Below are 27,495 nucleotides of genomic sequence, written 5' to 3' on the forward strand. Positions count from 1 at the left end.
AGTCTGAGAAGCAGAACAAGCGGAATAGTCATCCTTCATCAATCAATTGTCAATTAGTCTGGAATGGAAATATGCTCCTTCTTGGTGGACTTCGTGTGACTTCAAGATTTTGAGGAAGGTTATGTGATAGAATCAAGGGCCCCTGTAAAAGTATGTATTCTAGCATTAACTTCTAAATTGCAAATTAATCACATACTATTTGATACATTATTTAAACTATTTAGCCTTTTATTCACAGAACTGAATTGGTTATTTTGCATTGCCATTAATATAAACTTATTTGTGATTTACATAGCCTACAGAAATAACCTATATGGTAGTCATTACCCACACATTTACCACACATATGCAACTGAAGAGTGCCCAAGGTAGGCTGGTAATAAAACATGAGAAAATGGATCAAACTAGCCAGCACTATTTTATCATCCTCTATATCTGCCTGTCCATTTATTCTAGTGAGCAAATCAGGCTGCCATTGTCAATGGTACAACGGGGCGGGATCATGCTGTGTTGTTAGTGGGAGATCACTTGGATTGGCTGCTTGGGTATGGGGGCCACTTCCTACATTATTTCTCAGCGGAGAGAGCGAGCGGTATTAGTTTGAACAAAATGGCTGCAAGAACGCTGTCAACGAGAGCTCACTGAATGTATTATGACTGTCCACTCCTACATTTGGATTTTTCGAGAATGTATTTTCTTGGATTCGTTTTTCAATTTGCATTCGTGGTAGCAAGGTCGTCGGTCAGATGTTGTTGCTAACCTGCTAGCTCATCAGCTAGCGGCCTAAACACAAATTATTTCATTTTGCACTTTAACACAAGTTGGCTAGCTAGCTAGTAATTATCTTCGACAATTTACTGAAAACATTTGCAAATTTCTAATTGCAACAGTCGATGACTAATGCCAACTAGCTAACGTTAACAACTCAGCTACTTTTTGAGTCGAATTGTTTCTCATGCTTTTTCGTTTTTTGCTGCTTTTTTTCCGATATTTTTTTTATGTCGTGATACTTCGACGTTTAGCATTGTTTTTTGATGTTGCGAAAATTGTAATTTTAGTGCATCGTTGCCCTAAAATACAAAGTTCTTGCGGTCTGTTTTTCAAATATCGATCTCGGTATTTTGTGTTATGAAGCTGCTTAAACAGTTATTCGGTCAGTAAGCCGCTGCCGCACGAGAGCTGAACTTGGCTAATGCTAGCTAGCCGGATAACTGGGAAGACTGAATTCCTGATTTGTTATTTACGGGTACTTTTCGGAATAGGCGCAGGAGAATGCTTTTTCTGCATCATTCTCTGCCGTGCACCAACTCTGTATTGAAAGCTGCCAAAGCTCAACGTGTGATTACGCAAGGTAAGGAATACTTTATTGATATCCAACCATAGCTTGTTTGCCAAGCGGCGTCACACCAGCTCTAACATACATTGTGTTCTATTTATTATGTGGCTCGAGCAAAGTCCAGTATTTTGCTACTGTTCCAGTTTTCATAGTTACATTGCTTTTATTTACTAACTTATATTAGCTGATTTATAGCAATACATTCTGGGAAAGGGTAACGTCAGCTATATTAGCTGGCAAGTTAAATTCCTACCACCATGACATTACACTGAGCCTATGCAGTGTTTATTTTTGCTTTACAGTCAACGAGCCAATGTCAATGATAGTGGATAGGCTGATGGCTATCTAAGATGAGACTTGATACCAACAAGCTGAAGCTTTAAACATAACTACAAGGGCAGCATGCATTGCTGATAAGCATAGTTTCACTGTTATAAAGAGTTTATAGCGAGACCTTAATTGAACTCATTTGTAGCTGTTATTGACAGGGCTGCCTTTTCTAAAATACAAACCATGATTTATCCATGGGTTTGGATGAAAATGCATGAGAGTTCTGTGTTCAGAATCTCAAACCAGGACCACCAGAGGCAGGTTATATCATAATCTAATTAATGGTCGGCTTAGCTCGGGTTGAAATGGCACTGGAATGGACTGGCTCTCCTGATTCTAGTGAATGCACGTGTGTTGTAGGGACAGAGCTGCTTTTCTTGAAGTGGCAAACCTTTCCATGTCAAATAAGTCAGTTGATTGTGTCATATTCAGCTTGAAATGTAGTCTAAAGGCAGACCCCACACACCGTAATATTTGAGACCTTTCGTTGTTATTCCTCTATGTTGATTCCATTCCATCAAATTGCTACAATAATGTGGACTGCAGTGTTTGTTTATTTGTTAAACATCACTACCCCCTTTTCATACAGTAGAGGAAGGTATGAGTTGGGATTGAACTGTCACCTTCCTATCCCTATGCATACTCCCATCCCAAGGTGCTGGAGTACATCCTATAGCCCCCACCCCCCATCTTATCTCAATCGTCACACACCAGTGGGGCGATAATGAAATGCATAGTGAGCGGGGAGAGAGACCGGGGTAGTGGGGGACATGGCGGGTTTATAGAATACTTAAAGTGCTTACCAGGAGGAGTGTGACCATTTAATGTAAAGCTCAAGGCTCTGGCTGCCAGTTGGTTAATGCGCTGCAGTTCTTAATCAGTTCGTGAAGGTGCCTCCCGTCTCCCTCCACCCTGCGACGCCCCCAGCCCAGCTGACAGTCCCCGAACCCTCCACCCCAGCACTTCCTCAAAATAGTCAGAATTAATCTAGGATAACTCAACGAATCTGTCATTAATTTATGTTTTTGCCAAGGAGATCTTAGTAACGCAATTCGACATCTAAGATGTTTGGTGCAGTATTTCTCAAGCAAATTCTTTTAAACATGAAAACGAGTCGGCTATTGTTCAATGACAACAAACACTTAATTGAATAATCCCTACTGTTGACCAATGACCAGCGAAGGGGCGTAGACTTCGGCTCTGCGAACAGCCGGTAAAACCCTTGCCGAAGACCAAAATGGAAAAAAAGTCACAAAATCGTCATAATATATGCGCAAACTGTTCCGAACTGTTTTGGATGGGAAGCATGCGGACCCCTTTACCCCTTCCAGACAACAGCAGGTGATTGGGGACTGAGGAAGGAAGGAGGCAGTCTTGGGACTGACTGGGCATGTTGTCTTGACATAATGAGGATGTTTACTGCTGATGTTGGCTACTTGTTCCGTTCCTGTAACCTACAGGTGTTATTTCGCCATAAGTTAGAAATGTTTTTGTTTCAGGAGTAAAAGCATTCTTTATTAACATATTTGATATTTGACTTGACAAAGTGTTATAAAACAATGTAGAGCTGTGCTTAGGGAATGAAATATGCATGGAACTGGAGAGGGAGCTGTTTTCATTACTGGACTGATTACTACACGTTTGTTTTTGTTTTGATTTAGAGTCTTGTAACAGAGCCGAGGGTTGGCTGCCTAGCAACACTACACCAAAACCCTTCCTTATCTCCTGTTCAGATGGATCATTTGTTTGAAATTAGAGTGAAGGCTGCCTGAGGCGAATGTAAGAACACAAACCGCTTTTAATTCTCTCCTTCGATGTCCTCAACAGCCTTGCAGACAAAACATCATGAGCAGAGTAGGCAAACCCACGGGGTGCCATTGCCTCAGTCTATCCATCCACATCCCACACTGATCTCGCCCAGGCTGCCGGTGCACCGCTGTAGTACTAAGCCTGGCGATTTTATGAGCCTTAAAAAAAAGAAAAACAGGCCTGATGGATAACATGCTCTCTCTGTGTACCAGGAGGTCGTCATGGCTGAGGCTGGTCAGCGGCTGGCGATAGAGGGGCGTCAACAGTGAAATCAACTTAATTCAATGAGGGTTTCTGCCGAACCATTTATCCTATAGCGGTAGGGTGTTCTTTATAAGTCCCAGGGTAAAGCTTGGGCCAAACAGCTGTTGTCTGACTGACTGGTGTAATGTAATCACACTGGGAATGAATTGAAGATCTTTCAATAGGGTGGACTGTGCCTGCTAGGTTAGTTCCTTTCCTGCCAACACTTGTCAGTTACTACTCAGGCAGTCTTCCCTGAAAGTAAACAGAATCAATATGTCATTACTTCAAGGGGAGTCGGCCTCTCGTGTGTGTGTGTGTGAGGCCAGGAGAGGTTGAAAGTGGGAAATGGAAACATCCCACCCCCTTCCAAGGGCCCCAGTGCCATAACCGTTGCTTACGTGGGGTGGGTGGGGTCGACTGGCCAGGACCCCTAATATAGGAGGCTGTAACTAACGATGGTGCAGCCTGCCTGCCATGTCTAGTCCATGTGAGAGGGGAGGGGTGGACCTGGCAGGGGCGCAGGGGTGGGTCGGGAGGGGGAGCCCAGCCCAGGCAGGCACTGTGTCTTGGCAGCGATCCAGGGGAATGTCCTGTCGATGTCGAGGCAGGGGCCAGTGGGGGCCTCCCTCTCCCTTTCCCCTTATGTTGGCTAATTGGAGAGACGTGAGGAGGCATCATCACATGTAGAGGACAGAGAGAAGCTGGACTAACCGCACTGTTTCTGTCAGACTATTAGACAGTAGGCAGTGCTTGTAATGTCATTACAACTTACTTACTTTAAAAAATCTATTTGGATAGCCAATGTTTGTTTGCCGTTATTATGTCGATAACTAAGTTATATTAGGCTACATGCTGTGGGATAAGTCAAGTGTGTGCTAAGGCTTTTCCAGGTAAGGTTGAGGCTTTGTTTATTTTGAGCATACCTGGCAAATCCCCACCTGCATCTTCATTGATGCTTGTCTGAATCAGCCCAGTGACATGAATGGCATTCATACTTGGCATAGTTTGATTGCGTAGTGTTGACAGTGCTTTAGCGCACATTGCAATTGAGAACTTGTTTGTTCGCTTCACTTTTGAATGGCAAAATATTTCAACATTGGCTTGCATTTCAGGTTGGAGTCCATGTTTCCATTTAGCCTACATGCACGTTAGCTGTTTTACTATACTTCATAGATTTTCCATGAGTTGAACACTAAATTACAATCAGCTTTTGCAATAGGCTACTTATGGGGTAACTTCAGTACCTTGATAAGATGGCCTACTTGTCCTATTAGACATTAGCTCAATTTCCCATCCATCTTGTCAGCCATGAAGGATTCAGTAAGTTATCACTCCCCCCTACATCAGCAGGGACCCAGCCAGTCTCTCTCCTCACAGCATCTTTCAAACACATCAGATCTGAGCATGCTTTGTTCCCCCCAGCTAAACAAAGTGCTTATTATTCCTCTTTCTCAGACTTTGTTGTGCTTTTTTTCTTTTGACAGATTCTGTCTCTCTGCTGTGGTTGGCAACAGTGAAAGGCAGGCAGTCAATGTCAGAGCAACCTTGAGGGAATGCAGTCAACTGGCTCCATTCAGGAGACCAACCCTATACTGTTTGTTTTTTTTCTTCTGTCGTCATTTCATTGAGTCCTCGTGGCTTGGACAGTTTTATTAGACAATAGTAGTAGTGAAACTGGAAGAAGGCATTCCAATGCCTAAATAGTAGATACTAGAGTCTTTGCAGCTTTAGCGCGACTCACATTCATCTTAGTCCTGAAACTTTTTTTTTTTTTTTTTGAAGGGGTAGATCAGCTTTAATATTGCAGATAGATTGTAACTTCCATCAATGTAATTGTCTGCATCACTTCCAATCCCCCATATGTTTTTTTACGTATGCATGCAATGTTTTTATTGCATGCATACATATAAATACATATCCTTTTAAAAATATATATTTCCCTTTATTACTTTCCAACCCCACCACCCCTTCCCTAATTGGAGTAAACTAGTGAACAACAAGGCTTAAGCCTCTACTTCCAGCTTATACATACTATATACATTTTATGGACACAGTCAATTTTATAATAATTCTATTTTGTTTGTTTTTACTCCTGAACTTCCTCTACCCTCAACCTCTCCGATCATTTTCATGATGTCCATCCGGTTTGCTACTAGATGCCATATCTTTCTAACTGTGCTCTTTCACAAAAGCTCTCAACCTATAACCTATATACTTATTATGGACACAGTATGCTTTACGTTAGTTATCTTGTTGTTATTAGTCCCATCCTTCAACTCCATTCAACACCACCCATCTATCTCTTAACACCATCCATATTGGATTTCTATTTGCCATATATTTTTCAACTGTCCTGTGATGTTTTACAAAAGTTCTGAACCCTTCTATTCTCATTGTTTCTACAGATTGAAAATAAACATTTTTGCTAAAAGTGTTATTATATTATTGATCGATTGACTATGGTTTTTCAGATCACCCAGTAGTGCTATCTGCAGGATTAGCTCCAGGTAAATATTGCAATCCTTTAGCCATTTCTGGACCTGTGTCCAAAAACAAGCTACAAATGGACAGTACCAAAAGACATGATCTAATGATTCTGTCTCTTCGCAGCAAAATCTGCAGAGCTGGGAAGATTCTATCCACCATATAAATAACATTCTGTTGGTAGCAAGAATTTTGTATAATAATTTAAATTGAACAATTGTAAGTTTTGAATCCGGCATCGTTTTGCGTATCAGTTCATACATTTATATTTACATTTTAGTCATTTAGCAGACGCTCTTATCCAGAGCGACTTACAGTTAGTGAATACATATATATATATTTTTTATACTGGCCCCCCGTGGGAATCAAACCCACAACCCTGGCGTTGCAAACGCCATACTCTACCAACTGAGCTACATCCCTGCCGGCCATTCCCTCCCCTACCCTGGACCAATTGTGCGCCGCCCATGAGTCTCCCGGTCGCGGCCGGCTGCGACAGAGCCTGGATTCGAACCAGGATCTCTAGTGGCACAGTTAGCACTGCGATGCAGTGCCTTAGACCACTGCGCCACTCAGGAGTTCATAAACACTATGCCATGGAATCGGTACGTCAAAAATCTCTTCCCAACTATTTTGCAATCTATATGGGACGGCTGTCAATCCTTTGGTCCTTAAATGAAACTGGTATACTTTTTTATTTATCACAATTTTCTTTAACCAATTATGTTCTTTAATGCAGGGCCGACAGACAAGTTCCTTACTTTTTCCCCCTTGCACTTTCCTCTTCCATTTTTTGCGGTAAAGCTGCAATTATTTGGTTGTAATTTTGGGTAGAGCAGACATTTCCATATGTTTTTGTCCTGAGAAACTTCTTGATCTGGATAGTTAACTTGAAGAAGTATTAAAAACAACCTCATAGCATTAACAAAAGCTGAGTTTGTAAAAGTTGCTCCAGCAAGTTGTGAACCAGCTAATGTTCCACTCTGTCTTGAGTTGAAGTAGAGTGACTGTCTCACAAATAGACCCACTGTCTCACAAAAAGACCCACTTTTCTCTCACCTCTCCAGTGGCCTATGTGGCTTGTCAACCCAGCTAAAGTACAAGTTATCAGAGTACCGTGCTCAACTAAGAGCTTTTCTCAATTACCGTTATGGTCATGTAACTCTCCTTAGCCTTAGAAAAAAGTACTAGGGTACTTTCCCTTATTGAGTGAGTCACAGCCCACAATCCACATTTCTCTGGCAGCTTAGGCTGCGTTTAGACAGGCAGCCTAATTCTGATCTTTTTTTCTCTCCTTTTGACCAATCAGATCAGCTCTGAAAAAGAGCTGATGTGAAAAGACCAATTAGTGGGAAAGAATATCAGAATTGGGCCGCCTGTCTGAGCGCAGCCATTGACAGCCTTGTCCATTGGCCAAGTATAGAAACTGACAGACTCCCCATGCCGCCTCTATACACTGCAATATGCTCAATAGTCTAGTCTATATGCCTTTGGCACAACATAAGCTTTTTATCATATTAAGTTGTGATTTCTTTACCTAATGAACCTGGCAGAACATAAGTTCCCTATTGACTTGGCGAGGAAGCAGCTAGCGAAGACATTGAGGTCTAATAAATTCTGAAAGAGAACTTCAAAGGAGTTTTATTCTTAGCTTTCGTGGGGCTCTCAACGCCGCCAGCCAGCAACCAAGAGTATGAAAATCACCACCCTCTTTTCCATTCATTGAGTCAGCCCAGCAGCATAGTTGAGATGGCTGTTGTTGTTCCCACTCATAATGGCTGCATATTGCACTGGTGACTGGAATGGGCATAATGCTCCAAAACTGAAGAGGTTGACAGCTGGGGAATTTACAGGCTTGTTTTCCCATCCGTTGGCATTAATGCTGCAATGAGCAATTGAAACAATAACAAAGCCAACTCCCCACCCCTGTTTCGGTAAAAAGCTGAGGGATGGGGCTGGATAAATGTAACCACCCTCAAATTCATAGACAGTGCTATGGATGCAAGTACTGACCAGCCATGATTTCAAAATTATAGTTTTAACCATGTTTTGAGGCTAAATATTGTTTACATTTACTTTGTTTACAAACATTGGAGTAAAACAAGCTTATATTTTGGGTTCTGATGTGGTACGACAGTTAAACTAAGCTCATGAGGCATTTATACGTTTTATATTTTTAAAGAATCAATGGGTACATTTATAAGTCCAAAAATGTATGTAGCAACTGCTGATTGCCCCTTTTAAGATAGACTAGACTAAGGCTAGTGCCATAGCTGGCCAAAAGCAGTGCACTATATAGGAAATAGGTACTCTGGCCAAAAGCAGTGCACTATATAGGAAATAGGTACTCTGGCCAAAAGCAGTGCACTATATAGGGAATAGGGTGCCATTTCGGACACAGCCTAAGACTACACTAGTCTCCTCAGTCTTTAATGGTGGCTGTAGGATTACTACTCTCCAGGCAGGTTGTGGGTAGCCATCCTGGATAATGGCTGTGTAAAAGGGCTCAGGAGAGCTGTGGCTTTCCTAATGCCTGGCTGCAGGAAAGCAAAAGGAAGAGGGATGAGGACTGTGGTGGCTTCACCCCCCCCCCCCCCTCTCTTCCCTTCCTCCTCCTTTCCTCCATGGCTTTGCTCCGTTCTTCGTTCGTGCAGTGGCTGTGTTAGCCAGAAGGGCTCCGGAACACCTGTTTGCCTTGGGGCCATCATGGCAACCTTGGCCCTGTGTCAGGGACGTCTAGCTCTGCTCTGCACACTGCCCTGCAGTCTGAGCCTGACTCTCTCTCTCTTTCTCGCTCTTCCCCCTGCTCTTCCCCCTCTTCTCCTCTGGCTTCCTTCCTTTCTCACCCAAGGTGGATGGGTAGAATTAAGCTTCCTCCATCTTGCTGCGTTTTGTTTTTTCCTCCCCAGTGAGCTTTCTCTCTCTTTTCTCTCTCCCTTCACAGATGCTCTCCTCTCGTCTTCTTGGCCTGTCTCCCTCTCCCGACGGCTGTCGTTCTTAATTGGTGTTGCTCTGCCCGTCTTTTCATCCTCTGGTTTTCCCTCTACTCCTCCCCGGTGTGATCAGCAGCTCCAGCATCTCTCTGTGAACACGTCTCAGACTCCCTGTGCTGCTGTCGTCACACACACACACACACACACACACCAGTTAGTCCCTCTTAACAAGCGCTGCTATTTTTGTGTAGCAGGTTCCTCATAGACCGTATGTCTTTCCTCTCTTATGCTTTCTGTCTGCGTTGATTCTGGTCATGCAGAGTTTATATACAGCTCAGAGATGGAAGGAAACCTTTGCAATGCGACGTCTTTGAATGCTCAACTCAGCAACACTTTTTATCCATAAACAATTGTTAGTGTGCTATAAAGCGGCTAAACAAATCAATCTTCATATACAAAGCGAGTGTAATCCAAAAACGTGGAAAGGTGAATTACATGTATCTAGGCTATAGGTCTTCCACAGTATATAACACCGGCATATGATACTGTAGAGGCCTACTAGACCGGCGTGCCAGGAAGGTTCAGAGAGCGCTGCTTCACCAGAACATATGTCAGCTAGTCTCTCTCTGTGTGGAGTGCCTCTGCCAGGCAGGTGTAACTTGATCCCCAGCCAACCGACGTGTCAGCCTGACTCTGGGGGTGTCAGCAGCCCAGTGGAGACAGACAGGGACAGAAGGGCAAAGTCCCACTGCCCTTGTCATTTCCCCTAAGCTGGTGCCCTCTCTCTGTCTGTATCGCCATCTCTCTCTCTTTATCTCGCTTGCTTCCTGTCTCTTTCTCTCTCGTTCGGTCGTTAGACAACTATGCTATTTGACAACCTATACTGTACATTTCTCTTTCTCTCGCTTTTCAGTCTCATCTTTTGCTTTTCTCTTTCTTCCTCAGTGCTCTCACCTGGCTCCCTTGAGTGTAATTAGAAGTGAGAAGCACCATCCTCACCTCCACCCGTTACGACTGTCCTGTCTCTGGAGGGAACTCCTGTGAGGAGGGAACTCCTGGAGCAGACAGAGCGGTTGCTTCAGTGTCATAGCTGGATGCAGTACTGTCTCGGTCTTAGTCGGCACAATTTTGCTGCTTTTTGGGGTCTTTTCAGATTAGGCACAGCTGCTAGTTAAGTCTTCAAATTGTACTGTGCTTTCTAGGATTAGATTGAATGGCAACTATTTTGGGTTTAGTGTTAGACAGTTACAACACTAAGACACTGTTAGGGACAGAGCACTGGCACTGTGCTGTCATGTTAAATCTCTGGCTCAGACCAGACTGGTATAACATTGACTTGAATGGGGATGCCCGTTCTAGTTAATCTATTTCTATGAAGGCTGTAGGGCACATTCAGCACAATAACAAGAAATTATTTTGAGGTGGTCTGTGCAGCGGTGCAGAAATGGATATCTGTAACATTATATCTTGGGAAAAGCCTACACAGGCTAAATGTTTTATTTAACCTTTAGTTTGACAGGGAGTCATGCTGAGACCAAGGTCTCTTTTACAGATGAGCCCTGTAATTACCAAAAATATAGGTTACACATCAATAAATACACATTAGTGAACTTTAGGTTTAGATTTCAATGCTTCTCCTATGGATGAGTGGGGCGCAGTAGCACAGCAGTGAACAATGGCTTGTTGTGATCTTGGAGACAGGAACACAGTCAGGTGGTTGTGCTGTACAGCGTGGTGTGTTAGTTCAACCTCTACTAGCCTGCTACCAAAATAGACTGACCGTCATTCTTAATCCTAGTTTACTTAACCGTGTATTTTCTAGGAAATGAGGTAAATAAATAAATGTGCGTGGTGTAGTATTATTGTCATAACCCCTCCCCCTCTTCTGATCTCCTCTGTCATAAACTGGCTCACCAGATGGGCTATGTATGGGAGATCCCATGTTATTAACAGCTAGGACGGTGGTAGGCTAGTAGTCACTAAGCAGTAGATGGACTGAGTCGGAGGCTCTATTTCGGAAAATTCCAGCACACAAAGGGTTCCGCCGGATATTTTTACATCCCGATCCAATTCCCCTTCTTCCCCCTCCTTCCACCCCTTTCTATTCTGAGGGTAATTCCAACATTCAGAACAGTGCCAGCTAGCCTGAACCCCCCCCCCCTTTTGGACCGGTGCCAAGGAATATCCGAGCAGGGGGGATGGTGGTGGGGAGAGATGCCAGTTAGACTGACGGGGTGTTGTGATTGGTCGAGGGGGTAGTAGGGGGCAGATGAAGGAGGAATGGTAGCCTATGGGGTTGTTGGATTGTTAGCGCCGTGCAGGAGCGCTGGTCTGGTTAATAGGCAGATCTGAGAGAGGAGGCACTATTGAGCACCTACTTATTACCAGGCAGAGAACCAACCAGCCTTTCTGCCCAATTAGATACTAGTGCACCACACACACAGTTCCCTCGATGATGAATAGGAGTCTGATAGTGTGTTTTACTGTCCTCCCTCAGTCATTACAGCTAGACAAGTCCTCTGTCAGTATTCCCTACTGTTAGGCAGTATACTAGCTGTACTGTAGATTGACAGCTGTTAATGGCCATGCCTGCAAATTTCTTTCTGTCTCTTGTCTCTCTTGCTCTCTCTCCCCTCGCGCTCTCTCTCTCTCCCGCTCTCTCTCTCTCCCCCTCGCGCTCGCTCTCTCCCCCTCGCGCTCTCTCTCTCCCCCTCGCGCTCTCTCTCTCCCCCTCGCGCTCTCTCTCTCTCCCCCTCGCGCTCGCTCTCTCTCCCCCTCGCGCTCTCTCTCTCCCCCTCGCGCTCTCTCTCTCCCCCTCGTCTCGCTCTCTCTCTCTCCTCGCGCTCTCGCTCTCTCCCCCTCGCGCTCTCTCTCTCCCCTCGCGCTCTCTCCTCGCTCCCTCTCGCGCTCTTCCTCGCGCTCTCTCCCCCTCGGCGCTCTCTCTCCCCTCGCGCTCTCTCCCCTCGCGCTCTCTCCCCTCGCGCTCTCTCTCCCCCTCGCGCTCTCTCTCCCCCCTCGCGCTCTCTCTCTCCCCTCGCGCTCTCTCTCCCCCCTCGCGCGCTCTCTCTCCCCCCTCGCGCTCTCTCTCCCTCTGGCGCTCTCTCTCCCCTCGCGCGCTCTCTCCCCCTCGCGGCTCTCTCTCCCCCTCGCGCTCTCTCTCCCCTCGCGCGCTCTCTCTCCCTCGCGCGCTCTCTCTCCCCCTCTGCGCGCTCTCTCTCTCCCCTCGCGCGTCTCTCTCTCCCCCCTCGCGCGCCCTCTCTCTCCCCTCGCGGCGCTCTCTCTCCCCCTCGCGCGCTCTCTCTCCCCCTCGCGCGCTCTCTCTCCCCCCTCGCGCTCTCTCTCCCCTCGCGCTCTCTCTCCCCCTCGCGCGCTCTCTCTCCCCCCTCGCGCTCTCTCTCCCCCTCGCGCGCTCTCTCTCCCCCTGGCGCTCTCTCTCCCCTCGCGCGCTCTCTCTCTCCTCGCGGCTCTCTCTCCCCTCGCGCTCTCTCTCCCCCTCGCGCGCTCTCTCTCCCCTCGCGCGCTCTCTCTCCCCCTCTCGCGCGCTCTCTCTCCCCTCTCGCGCGCTCTCTCTCCCCCTCGCGCGCTCTCTCTCTCCCCTCGCGCGCTCTCTCTCTCCCCTCGCGCGCTCTCTCTCTCCCCCTCGCGCTCTCTCTCCCCCTCGCGCGCTCTCTCTCTCTCGCGCGCTCTCTCTCCCCGCGCGCTCTCTCTCCCCTCGCGCTCTCTCTCCCCTCGCGCGCTCTCTCTCGCGCGCTCCTCTCTCCCCCTCGCGCGCTCTCTCTCCCCCTCGCGCGCTCTCTCTCCCCCTCGCGCGCTCTCTCGCTCTCCAGACACCTTTTCTGACTGGCTAAGTCTGGCGAAACTCACTGGCCGCTATGCACAATCAGCGCCTGTGTGTGTGTGTGTCATTCACTCAGGCACTGAGAAAAATGTGTGTTTGTGCCCTTCCTATTGCTGAGGACAGAGCACAATGGCCGATTGTGCATGGCAGGCCTGAGTGTGTGTGTGTGTGTGTGGAGGCAGTTGAAGAGGATGGTGAGATCACAGAGTCCCAGGATAGCAGGCTGGATATGCGGTGAGAGGAACACCCAGTCAGTTGGAAGCTGTCAAGTAGTATTGACCACTGAGTTTTCCCATTGGCCAGATAATAACCAGAATGTCTACTATGAGTGGCACTTACCTAGCTGGCAACACTGACCAGATTGGAATGGATAACCGGCACTAGCAGGCTTTAGACACACACGACACACACACGCACACGCACACACACACACACACACAGGCTCCCCCAGTCCTCTACTCATGCCTTTAATAGTTTCTAGGAACCGTCACCAAACTTCAGCCAAAACAAATAAAGGCTGAAATATACCTCTGGCTCTCCAGCTATCTGATCTCTCCTTTGGCTGCTTGGCTGGCGACTGGAGACAGACTTTGGGAAATGCTTAGAGTTTGTTCTTTCTCTTTCTTTCACTCTCATTCTTTCCTTTTTTCTATCTCTTTTCCCCTCTGTCAGTTTCCGGGTGTCTCTCTTTTGCTCCCCCCCCTGCCCCCAATCTCTCTCTGGCCATGAAGGAAATTGCATTTAAGAAGCAACTCAGTGTGTTACTTCTGAAATGCTGTATGTGCTTGGCGTCTAAAAGTATTCTCTGGAAAAAGTTTGCTAGCTCTGACATTGACCTCTAAGCGGATGAAAGGGAAATTGTAGATCTAGGTTACTGAACTTAAAGCCTGCTGCTCCTCTCTGCCCTGTTCTGAAAACCTTCCCTTTCTATTTGCAGCTGAGAGAAGCTAACAACACGAGAAAGAGAACCATTTGATGGAAGAAAATAAAAATAAAAAGCAAGAAAAGACCAAGAAGGAAGCTGCTCAGAAACAGGTGAGTGGTGTTAAATCTCTCTCTCTCTCTGTCTCTCTCTCTCTGTCTCTCTCTCGCTGTGTCTCTCTCTCTCTCTCTGTGTCTTTCTCTCGCTGTCTCACTCTCTCTCTCGCTCTCTCGCTGTCTCTCGCTGTCTCTCTCTCTCGCTGTCTCACTCTCTCTCGCTCTCTCGCTGTCTCTCTCTCTCTCTCTCTCTCTCACGGTCTCTGTCTCTCTCTCTCTGTCTCTCTCTCTCGCGGTCTCTTTCTCTCTCTCTCTCGCTGTCTCTCTCTCTCGCTGTCTCTCTCTCTCGCTGTCTCTCACTGTCTCTCTCTCTCTCTCTCATGGTCTCTCTCTCTCTCTCACGCTCTCTCTCTCTCTCTCACGCTCTCTCTCTCTCACGGTCTCTCTCTCTCGCTCTCTCTCTCACGGTCTCTCTCTCTCTCTCGCTGTCTCTCTCTCTCGCTGGCTGTTTCTGTCTCCTCAAACCGAGTACCTCCTTCCGAAAAACTTCTACATCAGACTACACCGCCCCCCTTTTCCCTCCCTCCTCTCCTCCATTCACTTCTGTTCCCCAGGTAGGTGTGTTCAGTTCAGTATAGGCGCTATATGACTGTGAGTGTGGGAGTTCCTCCCTAGCTTATCCTCATGGATTAGCCTAGAGCCTGTAACCCTGCAGGCAGCTCACTGCCAGGTGTATGGACCCTATTTAAAGACAGATTAGAGCTGGACTCCATGGCTCAAGGGAGGCTAGCACACTAGCCACACACACTGCTCTGTTGGAAACACTAGCCTGGCTCTGGTAAATTGTCCATTGTATGCACATGTACCAAGGAGATGTTGTTCTCGCACATAGACACACGCCATTCATGCACATTCATACAATTGTACACACAGGCATTTAAAAACACAATGAAATGCACATGTATTAAAAACACATACACCCTAGAGCCCGACAGATAAATCGGTTGACCGATATTATCGGTCGATATTAGCCTTTTCACATAAATATTTGTTTCTGTCTTTATTCCACAGATAAAGCCCAGATATTATATACATACATTTTCAATGGTTGCCTGAAGAGGGCGCTCTAAGAGCTTCTCATTGAACATCATTCAGCCCGTCATGATAGAGTGGGCATGGTGGCTTTCCACAACCAGTGATGGCATATTAGAATGAATAAATAAACAAAAGTTAGCTTCACCAAGAAAGGAGCCCTGTCCTCCTCATATGCTCACTTAGCTAGCTATCCAGCAATGAAGTTAGGCTCTATCTAGCCAGCGAAGGTAGTTAGCCTAGCTAGCTAGCAATCTGTGCTACTTATCTGCGAAACATTGGACTGGCCCCAAAGTGAACACTGACTCATCCGTGAGCGTGTGACTAAAACCAGTGCGGCAAGCATTTTCCTGCATGAACGTTTTCAGTAATCAGCGCATTCCATTTGCAGTTGAAATACATAGCCAATACATTTATTTTATTTTTATTGAATAACAGTATAATTCACATGATGGATTCAGTAAGAAAACATTTTCGTAATGAACAGCTAGCGCGTGCTTGTCATATGCTCTTATTGCGAGGTTGCCATAGTGTATCGTTACATGGCCTTTGACTGTTGTAAAGCGCTGTGGTGAATCTACTCAATACATGCTGACGGTGAAATCTAGTGGCGATATTACGAACTCATTCTTGTTTATTAGTGCGCTTCAGCGCAAACACTTCTGCATTCTTATCGACTGCCATAGATGGACACATCTTTAAGTTGTACCTAAGAAGGTCAACTGAACAAGTGTTTTGTATTTACTTTCGTATTAATAGAGGATATAGTGGCATTTTGGTGGTTAGCATGTTCTTAAATAATGTTAATTTAATAGTTAGTTACGGAATCATCATTTAGAGTATCTGTTAACCTTTTTTGCACAATTTGTGCTCCAAAGGAGTATGTTTTTCAAAATGTCTATTTTTCATTCCACAGCCTGTAGTTATCACGTTCCACTCTACTTCCACTAGCCAGCAGCTGTGCCAAGGCACTTTATAGCAGGCGTTTACCCAGGTGGGCTTGTTTGGGTCTTGAAGACTGAGGCGTTTTACCCTGCATGTCTAGTCAGGCACACAGTCTACTGCCAGTTGTATGGCTCAATGTCCCACATCCCTACATTTTCAGCTAATTTCAATCGGATTTTCATTTAAGATATTTGGCCAGTCTTTGTATGAATATGTGATTGTGGGCTGCATCCAATTTGGCAGCCTGCAATGTAATGAAGTTCTACTGGGAATATCATTTCTCATGTTTACTTTGATTATGAGTTTGTTCAACAGTTTCCTGTCCTGTTGTGGAAAAGTACATAAATTCCTTCCTCTAATGCGGTAATTTTTTAGTTAATGACCAACTTTTATGACATACCGTTTTGGTAGCGCCACGTTAATCATTGAACAAAAACAACTACGTTTACAGCTGTTGACTTCTCTCTCTGTCTGTGTCTCTGTCTGTGTGTCTTCTAGGCTGCTGAGGAGAGAAACCAAAGGTGAGTGGAATGACTAACTTCCGCTCCTAGCCGCATAGCTTTTTAAAAAGACATGCAAATGATTGACACACACACGGCCCTTATCACCTCTGATTTAAGGGAGTTCATATGAGCCGTAAAGGCGTAGACATGCAGATAAGGGCTGTATAGGAGCAGGTCCCTGTAGCCTACAGCTAACACATCGAGTCAGTCCAGCGTCGTCTAACTAACACACACTGACTCCTCCTCTGAGCTCAGCAGTGCTGGCCAATGAAGCGTGAGGAGGGCACCCAGATGGGAGCTCCTAACAGTGGGGAGAGAGGGGTTGGGGGATGGAGGGGGTTTGGGAGGGTAAGGAGTTCAGTCAGTTCCGTGGGCGACAGTCTTTTAAGGTGCATCTTGCCTTCTACGGTTCCTTGTTCCACTGTCTCCCAGCAGCATGTGTGCCTCGCATCGGTAGTATGTGAAGTATGCATGCTGTTTCTGCATGTGTTCCCATTTGTGCACGTCAAACGTTTCTTATTGTATTTAGCCAACGGATTAGTCTAGTGTGTGTGAAGAATGTGTCATTGCGTGTGAACAAGCCTAGGTGTCATTGTTAGTGCGTGTAGGTGTGTTAAATCCCCTGCAGGTATTAGGCAGATGGGGCCAGGGCTTTGGTCCACTCTAAAGCCCATTAGAGCATCTGTTCAGGTTGCACTGGTCAGCACCTCTTCCTCTAAAAGCTGTGTGTGTGTGTACTGTGTGTGTTTGTGTTACCAGGGATTGGCCCCAACACACCCCAGGCGGTCTAACAGCTAGCTAACAGCCCTAGCCAATAGCCATTGGTGTTTGGCCCGACGTCCGTTGGCGTTGTGTAGAGGTCAATGGCACTTTCTTGACCTCTGACCTCATTAAGGTCTGCCTCATTATCTCTGGGGGGGAGACTCGGTGCTCCGTCTGTTGGTGTTGGTGAGTCATCCAGTGAGAAGGAACCATTTTAAGCGGAGGGGTGACGGAGGGCGTCTAACAGACTGAGAAGGTTAGTTAGAAGTCGGATGACACTGAGGAGAAGTGTAAAAACAGAGAAATAGGGAAAAATGGAGCGAGGGAAAGGAAGTGAGTAGGAAAGAAAGTGGGATGTGTATATTCAAGCATCAGCCTACAGAGTATAGGGCCAAAAAGGAACTTGTGGAGCTGAAACAACTAAATTGACACAGTATAGCCTACCTTTAAAGTAAGCAAGAGAGAGAAAATGTTCTCCACTCAATTTGCTACAGAGCCCTCTAAGTAGCATATGACTTACTTCAGTTAGCATCCATGTCACTAAATAAGGTGTGTGTGTGTGGGCAAATCAGTATGCAGCTGTGATGTCTCTCCAACCATATCAATGATCTCTCATCACTCTCTCAAACACACACGCACTCGTTTGTACACCCACAACCCCCCAGCCTCATCCCTTCTCCAATCACCTCTCCAGCTTCCTCCTCCTCCCTTCCTCTCACGTTTCAATTTGTTTGCGGTAATCGATCTTGCCTGGCTCGTTCATATGTATGAACATTCGATAAGGCACCGGCGCTGCGGAATTAACTCCTGTGCCCCCCATTAGCAATGGAGGTCCAGTGAGACGGGGGACCAGCCACCATCCTCCCCCACCCAGGCAGTCCCTGTTGGGGTAGAGAGAGAGAGCCTCAGCCCTCTATTAGCATGGAGGGTAGGGGGATGCTGATTATTCCCCACAATCAAACCCCTTCGTGCTGCACACACACATAATGCACCACACACACACACACCATGCACCACACACACCCTCTACACCTAGCTCCCCCATCTCTATTGGGACCGGGAGACTCAATCCAGCTCTCCCTGTGATTGGAGGAAATGCTTAGTGTGGAATTGCAAACAGCCCAGGCAATGATATGCTTTCAAAGCCACTGCAACACTACCTTTCACTGTATGCACACGCAAACCCACACACACATCATTAAATAAGTTATGAGAACACACGGAACTGGCTCGGGCGTGACGCAAATGCAATTCATGGAAACAGGTGGCGGCTTCCGAGTTTTTGTGAGCGAAAGCCGTCAGTAATACCCGGGTACGGCTGACGCGTTCTTTACCCAGCCCTGGTGTAATCAGAAAAACAGCGACTACCTTTTTAAAGGGTTGAAGAACAAAATGTAATGCATGTCAATCTTCCATCTACGTTTCACTTTAAGGCGTGGGCATGCTTCAGTTTGGCTGGCTGCTAGCTGAAGTCAGCTAGGTGAACCGAACGAGTGTGCTTGCAAACTCCCTTAAAAGACCTTTGCTTGAAAAATGAGAAAAAATAGGTAATAGTACGTTTGTCCATTTTGAGACGCCGTAGCCAGTATATACTTCCTTAAAATAGTCCTAATTCATCTAAGAGCTCTTAGTTGCGCAATTTTACATCTAAGTAAGATGTTTGGTGCAGTATTTCTCTATGAAAAAATGTGCATGAAAAGGAGGAGTCTCTCGTTGAATGACAACACTATTGAAGAATCCCTAGTTGACCAATCACTGACGAAGGGGCGTAGTCTTCGGCTTGCCCGAACAGACCAAAAAAACATAACAACATTCAAAATGAACAAAAACGTCAGTGTCGTCATATTATATGCACAAACTCTTCCGAACTGTTTTCGGCCGTGAAGCATGCGAACACCGTTACCCATGCTGTTCTCTCCCCTTCCTAGGGAGACACCTCTGCCCTGCTACCATGGCGACCCACCACCAATTGCCACGGTGACTGACATATTTACACGGTGTCACCACTGCGACATTGTAATATGCATATTGGATTAATTTGCAATTTCACATTAAATTAATTGTGTCAACACTTTTTAGTCGGATTTCATGAATCGCAATCTAATTGGGGGATAATTGACTTTCCCTGTGGGGGGAGGGGCGCCGGCGCTTTTCTGTGTGTAACTGCAACATTAATAAATACTCTGTAAATTAATAGCGAGTGAATGGATTCTGGTTTACGTCCCGTGGATTTATGGATGCGAAATATAATTGTTTTCTCTCTTCTCTTTGCTTGCATGTCAAGTGGATGGGGTTTATTAGGGGTAGAGAGAGGGAGGGGACAAAGAGAGAGATGAGGGGGGAGAGCGAGAGGATCCAAAACAATGGCCCTCTCTATTTTCTCCATGTATTCATGTTGGATTATCACTCACACGCCGCAGACAGAAGAGGCAATTCAATACATCCTCAGTTATACCACAGCTGAGAGGGCTCATGTCACATTTAGAGGCAGATTAATATATAAGCGTATGTGCTGATATGAATGGCATTTAATGAAGAGGCTCCTTTGTATGGAGGGGAGGGGAGCAAGACTGCCTGGTATGTCTGGAAGAGGCGGCCCTCCTGTCTTTTGCTTCAGGTCACATTCAGCCTCTTCATGTCCAAACCACCACCACCACCACCACCATTTTATGTGGGAAGACTGACAAATCATATCTATGTGGGAAGCATTGGCTCAGTGGTATACACCTGACTCCTAAGGCACGTGGATATAAGTGGTCCTTGAGCACAGATCTAGGATCAGCTTACCTTCTCCTCACCATAACGTGTAGAAAACACACAACTGACCGTAGATCAGTCTTTGGGCAACCTCCTCCTACTTTAGATAAACTGTATGGATAAAGGAAAACTGACTGAATCGTATCTAAGTGTGGGACTTTGGCTTAGTGTTATCTACCCATAGTTAACTGCAGCAAATTCTAACAAGCCATCTCTATGAATTGTTTCTATGGACTCCTAAAGCATATAGAGTGGAGAGAATGGCTTGACACTGCTGAGATGAGCCCTCTGCTCATTAGTGGTGTGCGTGTCAGGGCTCAGGGTGGGGGTCACAGGAGGCACACAGAGCAGAGGTGCATTAGGCAGGGAGACAGTGCTCATCTCCATGGTGATGGCCTAGTACCCAGGGAAGGGTGAGGGGTGGAAAGCTGTGCCTTTAAGTCTCTCTGTCTGTGTCTCTCTCTGTGTGTGTGTGTGTGGGGGGGTCTCTGACCCGCTACAGGGTTTACTACTGACAGATGGAACCTCAGACACCCCCACCCCCATGGCACGCACTCACACAAGAGACTGTCTGGGTGTATCCTAACAAGCAACCAGCAACACTCAAAGCTACTGCTCCTTCAGTACCTCTAAAGTCTATAGTCCCTCTTAACCTTTAGTACCCATCAGTCCTCTAAACTACAGTGTATCCACTTCAACAAGACCACTAAACACAAAGACACCTCATCGGTCAGATGGTTTAGTTAAATCTCAGCTACATCACTTCTTTCTAATGCATTTCTTGGATATGAAAAAGATGGCTTTTCGTGAAGTCACATTTGATTTTCAATGAGAATCATGTATGTAACCCAATACAGGAGGCAGATGAGCATTTTCTATAATCCACTTACAGTGGGGGAAAAAAGTATTTAGTCAGCCACCAATTGTGCAAGTTCTCCCACTTAAAAAGATGAGAGAGGCCTGTAATTTTCATCATAGGTACACGTCAACTATGACAGACAAAATGAGATTTTTTTTCTCCAGAAAATCACATTGTAGGATTTTTAATGAATTTATTTGCAAAGTATGGTGGAAAATAAGTATTTGGTCAATAACAAAAGTTTCTCAATACTTTGTTATATACCCTTTGTTGGCAATGACACAGGTCAAACGTTTTCTGTAAGTCTTCACAAGGTTTTCACACACTGTTGCTGGTATTTTGGCCCATTCCTCCATGCAGATCTCCTCTAGAGCAGTGATGTTTTGGGGCTGTCGCTGGGCAACACAGTCTTTCAACTCCCTCCAAAGATTTTCTATGGGGTTGAGATCTGGAGACTGGCTAGGCCACTCCAGGACCTTGAAATGCTTCTTCTGAAGCCACTCCTTCGTTGCCCGGGCGGTGTGTTTGGGATCATTGTCATGCTGAAAGACCCAGCCACGTTTAATCTTCAATGCCCTTGCTGATGGAAGGAGGTTTTCACTCAAAATCTCACGATACATGGCCCCATTCATTCTTTCCTTTACACGGATCAGTCGTCCTGGTCCCTTTGCAGAAAAACAGCCCCAAAGCATGATGTTTCCACCCCCATGCTTCACAGTAGGTATGGTGTTCTTTGGATGCAACTCAGCATTCTTTGTCCTCCAAACACGACGAGTTGAGTTTTTACCAAAAAGTTCTATTTTGGTTTCATCTGACCAAATGACATTCTCCCAATCCTCTTTTGGATCATCCAAATGCACTCTAGCAAACTTCAGACGGGCCTGGACATGTACTGGCTTAAGCAGGGGGACACGTCTGGCACTGCAGGATTTTAGGGAGGGAGATTATCAGTGGTCTTGTATGTCTTCCATTTCCTAATAATTGCTCCCAAGCAGCTTACCTATTGCAGATTCAGTCTTCCCAGCCTGGTGCAGGTCTACAATTTTGTTTCTGGTGTCCTTTGACAGCTCTTTGGTCTTGGCCATAGTGAAGTTTGGAGTGTGACTGTTTGAGGTTGTGGACAGGTGTCTTTTTATACTGATAACAAGTTCAAATAGGTGCCATTAATACAGGTAACGAGTGGAGGATAGAGGAGCCTCTTAAAGAAGAAGTTACAGGTCTGTGAGAGCCAGAAATCTTGCTTGTTTGTAGGTGACCAAATACTTATTTTCCACCATAATTTGCAAATAAATTCATAAAAAATCCTACAATGTGATTTTCTGGAGAGAAAAAAATCTCAATTTGTCTGTCATAGTTGACGTGTATCTATGATGAAAATTACAGGCCTCTCTCATCTTTTTAAGTGGGAGAACTTGCACAGTTGGTGGCTGACTAAATACTTTTTTCCCCCACTGTATGTGTTCTACACACAGCCCTCCCCCACTATAAACACGGTCACATATTTAAAATGCGTCCTCATCACACAATGGCAGCACGTAGCTAACCTCTGAATGGACGATTCCTAGAAACCTTCAAAGCCAGGCGCACTGTCTGTACCAACCAATCACAATGGCTCCTTATGCACCAGGGCCCGCCCACTTGCCCATCATCCTTTCCGCTCATGCTTTTTCTTCTCTTTCAGTGTAATTAACCATTGAGATTGGGGGACAGGAGGCCATAATTACAAGTTTGGCGGAGAGTGCTTCTCCTCCATTCAGAGGGTTTAATGGAATTTACAGTGTGTCGTTATAATGGTTTATTTAGGGCCCCCTAGTGGCGCAGTGGTCTAAGGCAGTCTTGTCCCATCTGCCACTAGAGATCCTGGTTCGAGTCCAGGCTCTGTCGCAGCCGGCCGCGACCGGGAGACCCATGGGGCGACGCACAATTGGCCCAGCGTCGTCCAGGGTAGGGGAGGGTTTGGCCGGCATGTTCCCATTGCGCACTAGCGACTCCTGTGGCGGGCCGGGCGCAGTGCACGCTGACTCAGTAGCCAGGTGTACGGTGTTTCCTCCGATACATTGGTGCGGCTGGCTTCCGGGATAAGTGGGCACTGTGTCAAGAAGCAGTGCGGCTCGGTTGGGTTGTGTTTCGGAGGACGCATGACTCTCGACCTTCACCTCTCCCGTGTCTGTACGGGGGTTGCAGCGATTGGACAAGACTGTAACTACCAATTGGATACCACGAAATTGGGGAGAAAAAGGGGGTAAAATATGTATTTAATTGACACTCATTCGAACATCAAATAGTGTTTTTAAGGCTTTAGCGACCCCAAAGGATCCAGTATTGCAGTTTGTTTTAATTATTTTATTTGTTTGCACTCCATCTCTTCTCGCACTCTCATTTGCTCTCTTTCTCTAATTCTGTATACCATTCTCTCTCTCTCTCATTCTCCATTCATTCCATCTTTCATTCTCTCCCTTTACTGTGCATCTCCCTCTGTGTGTTCCTACTATCTCTCAATCTCCCCTCCAAGTCTTTGGTGTATGACAGTGTCACACGTATCACCTGCTATCTCTCCCATCAGATATGCAGTTGAATCTCCCATATCTCTCCCAAATGATAGCGCTAGAGAACTTGACTAGACAGCATTTTCATATAGCTTTCTCTCATCCTGGTGAAGGGATTTGGTTTCCCCTTGCCTCGGAAATCTCCCCCAAAGCGCTTTAGCGTTTGTTATGGATTAAAAACGAACTCTTCCCCCAAAAAGAAAAGTAATGTTTTGCTAAATCTTTGTTTAGAGCAGAGAGATGTCCTCTATTGTATCGTAACCACCATTCATGCTCACACGCTCTTGCGCACAGACTCACAGCTACTCTCTCCTGAGTACACTCTTTTTCACTGAGAGAGTTATTAAATGCAGATTATTCCAAAGATGGCTACACATTACCCAGCTGGCTAGAATAACAACAGCAATTTCACATCATAGTCTAGATAGACTGTGATCATTTACACTCACAACATAGTGCTTTAATAGCTTTTTAATAGTGTTGTAAAAGCACCAGTGTTGTCATAAACAGAGGCTACTGGAGAATAGAGTGGAACCACATCACTACACACACCCACCCACCCACACACACGCACCCAACCCCCCTCAGACACACTCGCATAATGTAGGATGTCCACACTCACAATGTACACCCTCCCCCTACGTCATAGAACCTGTGATTCATAGTGTGTGTGGTGGGGGGGGGGGGTGAGGCTGCCGGCCTCTGTGAGCAATAACAGCCCAGCAGTCCATCTGCTTCCTCTAATGGATTCAGAGCAGCAGCGAACAATGAGAGAGACTGAATTGGATGAACGAGGGGGAGGGAGCGCCAGAAAAAAAGGGTGGGAGGGAGATGGACAGGTTGAAGGGAGGGGGGCTGACACAGAGGGAGAGAATGGAATGGCTGAGCTGAGTGAGCAACGGAACAGGAGAGGGTGGACATTGTAAAAGGCGAGAGAGAGGCAAGGCGAGCAAAAAAAGAGGAGCAGGGCAAAGGAGAGGGAGAGAGCCGAGGGAGGGGGGTTGTGTGGTGAGGACGCAGCACCCTGCCTGCTGATTGGCTGTGACTGCGTCAGGCGGGCTGAAGCAGAATTGAATCAGATATGTGCGTCACCAGCTGCCTGCTACAGCTCCCAACCAGCTAGCTAGCTACTGCTGCTGGAGGGGCCGGCTCTGACCAGAGAGGGACGTAGATCAGCAGGCTGTATGAGTGTGAGGGGGAGAGAACCAGGTTGTGTATGCGCATGTTTGAAAGTATATTGAGGTTGTGTGTGTCAGAGGCACAGGGGGGCACAGCTCATGTGCAGAGGGTAACTATGTTTATAGAAACGGGGTTGGCAGTGGGACAGGCCTTTGGCAGGCAGAGGGAATGCGTGGGCCTGCCTGCAGTGTTTGCTTTAACCCCGGCTGCTGCAACACAGGACAGCTAGTCAGCCACATCAGGCCTCTACTGTTCACGTGTGGGATTCTACAGTCACACACTGTTAGTTTCTAGCTCGATATCTCCGGAGCCACAACTTGGTCAACATGAACAAATGTCATAAGCTGCAGTTGTCCTAATTGGTCAGACTGATACGACCTCAAATGTCATTGTGTGCATTTGTCCTTGTGTATGTCCTTTGTGTGTGTGTGTGTCGTGACAGACAGTCCTGACAGTGGCTCCTGTGTTCCCAGGAGAGTGAGAGATATGTTGCCTGGTTGCTAATCTGCATCTCTCCTGTGCCAATCCCTTCGCTCTGTGTTTCTCCCCCGTCTTCTCTCTTGGCTGTCTGTGATTCAGTCTTCTCTCTCTCTCTCTTCTCTTTCTCCCCCCTGAGGCATAGCTGCCAGCCTGTTGTTTTTTAAACCAGCCTATGCATTCACCTCTGTAGCCACCTAGAGAGTATAGAACCACAACAAAGTATATTCACCAAACTGATGTAGCAGCTCAGTGCAACACTGAGGTCATGAAGTATTGAGAGACAATATGGCTGCCATGCTGTTCTACTCAGCATAGACAGTGAGCACACATACCATGTTAGATATGTAGGGTATTAACCTCTTTCCAATGAGGTTGCGTAATGCGTACACACACACACACACACCTGTGCTGCATAAGCCTTGGTGCGGGGACACACACACACACACACACCTGTGCTCTGTGTCTATTAGTTTCCACTCCAGTCCTTGCGGGTAGCTCTTAGCCTGTACAGCCCCAGCCTCCTGCTCACCCAGAGGGCTCAGCTAAGCTCCTTTAGCTACAGTAGGCTGACACAGTAGCTCCCGCTAGTACTGACTGCTAATACCACTCAGTCTGGGCAAGGCTTGATTAGAGGGCTGTTCTCTCTGGGAAACTAATAGACAGAGGAATGCAAAGGGTCAGGCAGAGGTGAGGGTGGGTGTGTGTAAGAACCCTTCACACGGCAGAGGGAACTTGCCCTTTCATGTTGCATGGGCTGTCTGTCGGTGGTGTTCAAGCATAGGGAAGAGTTTCTATATTGGCCTTACATCTTATTACTAAAACGGTACTTTGGAAATGCTAACCATGTTTTGCATGATCTCTCCTTAGTAAATGAGGGATATGTGTTATACGGATGTCAGATATTTGGGGTATAATGAGAATAAAGCCTTGCCATCTGTACTCTAGGGTTAGAGGTCATTTGATCTACCAACCTATGAACATCAGTTCAAATCAACATGTTCAAATGATCATTGTGTTCATGTCATACTCCATCAGGAAACCTCATTCAACCAACAATGTTGTCTTGTAAAGTACAGTGGATTAGTGATGTGTGCTGTGCAGCATTAGCTAATACCTTGCTTCCTGTGTTTGCGTACTCCTCCAGTGCCAGAGCCAGTTAAGCCCAGCTCCGGCCCCCTCCACCACCCCACCACCTGTGTGAACCTGCCCCAGGCCTCCTCCTCAGTCAGAACCAATGGGAAGCGCGCCCCCCCTAGCACCCAGCAGACGTCACAGCAGCAGACCCCACCTCAGCCTCCGTCAGGCCCCCGCTACCCGCCTCGTGAGGTGCCCCCGCGTTTCCGCCAGCAGGAGCACAAGCAGCTACTGAAGAGGGGCCAGCCACTGCCCGCCGGAGCCCTGAGTAACCTCGCCGTTACCCCCGCCTCCGACCCACTCACCCCCGGTGCCCCTGCTTCTTCCACCTCAGCCTCTGCAGGCAAGCGCCACACAGGTCAGTTCCCTGCTTATTGCGTCTTACCCTTGGCTAGATCTGTGTCCTCAGTAGGAATGGGGCCCTTTTCTCCGTGTAACTTGATAGGGAAGCTGATGTTACTAAATTGCTCCCATGAAATGAAGTGTCACAGGTCATCATGGTAGATGGATGAGGCTGTTCAACACGGGGCTCTAGGCTGACCTTTACAAGGCGTACGTACGTGTGTGCTTAAGTTTTAAAATGTAGGCGCATACAAATACATTTAGGAGCGCAATGAATAGGATTTGAGATAGTAAAGCTATGGTGCTCCTAAATTAAAGTTCCAGATCGCACAGCAAAAGATTTGGCCGCATATGCGAGTAAAATGGTGGCAATGTAGATCCCTGCAACATGTTGAGAAAGAATGGGGTGGATTGCAAATTCATATGATGTGTCCATCAGTGGGTCAGTCCAAAAACCTTGGTGTTACTCAGTGCAGGCAATATTACCCCTGTTCTCGCTCCATACTGACACTGACATTAAGGGATTGATGATGATGATAGTGTGCTACTCTGAGAATCTCCTCCACTCTGACCCATTGGTTCAACTGTTTCTACAGGGTCTCTGTGCACTGCAAAGAGGCTTTAGCTTGACGCTATTGAAATATGGCTGTGATGGTGTTTAGCCACTGAGTGGGTGTACCGTGGAGACTGGAGAGCACTCAGGACCTCTACTGCCCGCGGTCACCTTTTTAATGAACTCACCAGCGACCGTGTCTGTGGACTGCAGAGAAACCTGTCAGGCCCAGAGACCCACTCTGCCAGTGGGCTTTAATTTAGAGCGAAAGAGAGAGTGTGTGAGTGGACAAAAATATGAGCCTTGAGTAAATAACGCTCAGCGTTGTTTTTCCTCCAGTGAGGGAGTGAAGGCGTGCTGTCTATGCAAGCTATCTGGTGAACCACAGT

The 27,495-nt window shown here is 46.6% G+C and overlaps 1 long non-coding RNA gene across 2 annotated transcripts; it reads left to right on the forward strand.

Moving 5' to 3' along the window:
* Positions 1-595: 595 nt before the first annotated feature.
* On the forward strand, positions 596-26,307 carry LOC123482805. Of its 2 annotated transcripts, none has more exons than XR_006657942.1 (3): positions 596-1,351; positions 13,914-14,011; positions 26,222-26,307. It is a non-coding gene; the product is annotated as an uncharacterized LOC123482805 (long non-coding RNA). The 2 variants fall into 2 exon arrangements; XR_006657941.1 differs by lacking the exon at positions 26,222-26,307 and adding an exon at positions 16,490-16,766.
* The last annotated feature ends 1,188 nt before the right edge of the window (positions 26,308-27,495 follow it).

This window comes from Coregonus clupeaformis, chromosome 38 (assembly GCF_020615455.1).
Source record: "Coregonus clupeaformis isolate EN_2021a chromosome 38, ASM2061545v1, whole genome shotgun sequence".
Taxonomy (NCBI): domain Eukaryota; kingdom Metazoa; phylum Chordata; class Actinopteri; order Salmoniformes; family Salmonidae; genus Coregonus; species Coregonus clupeaformis.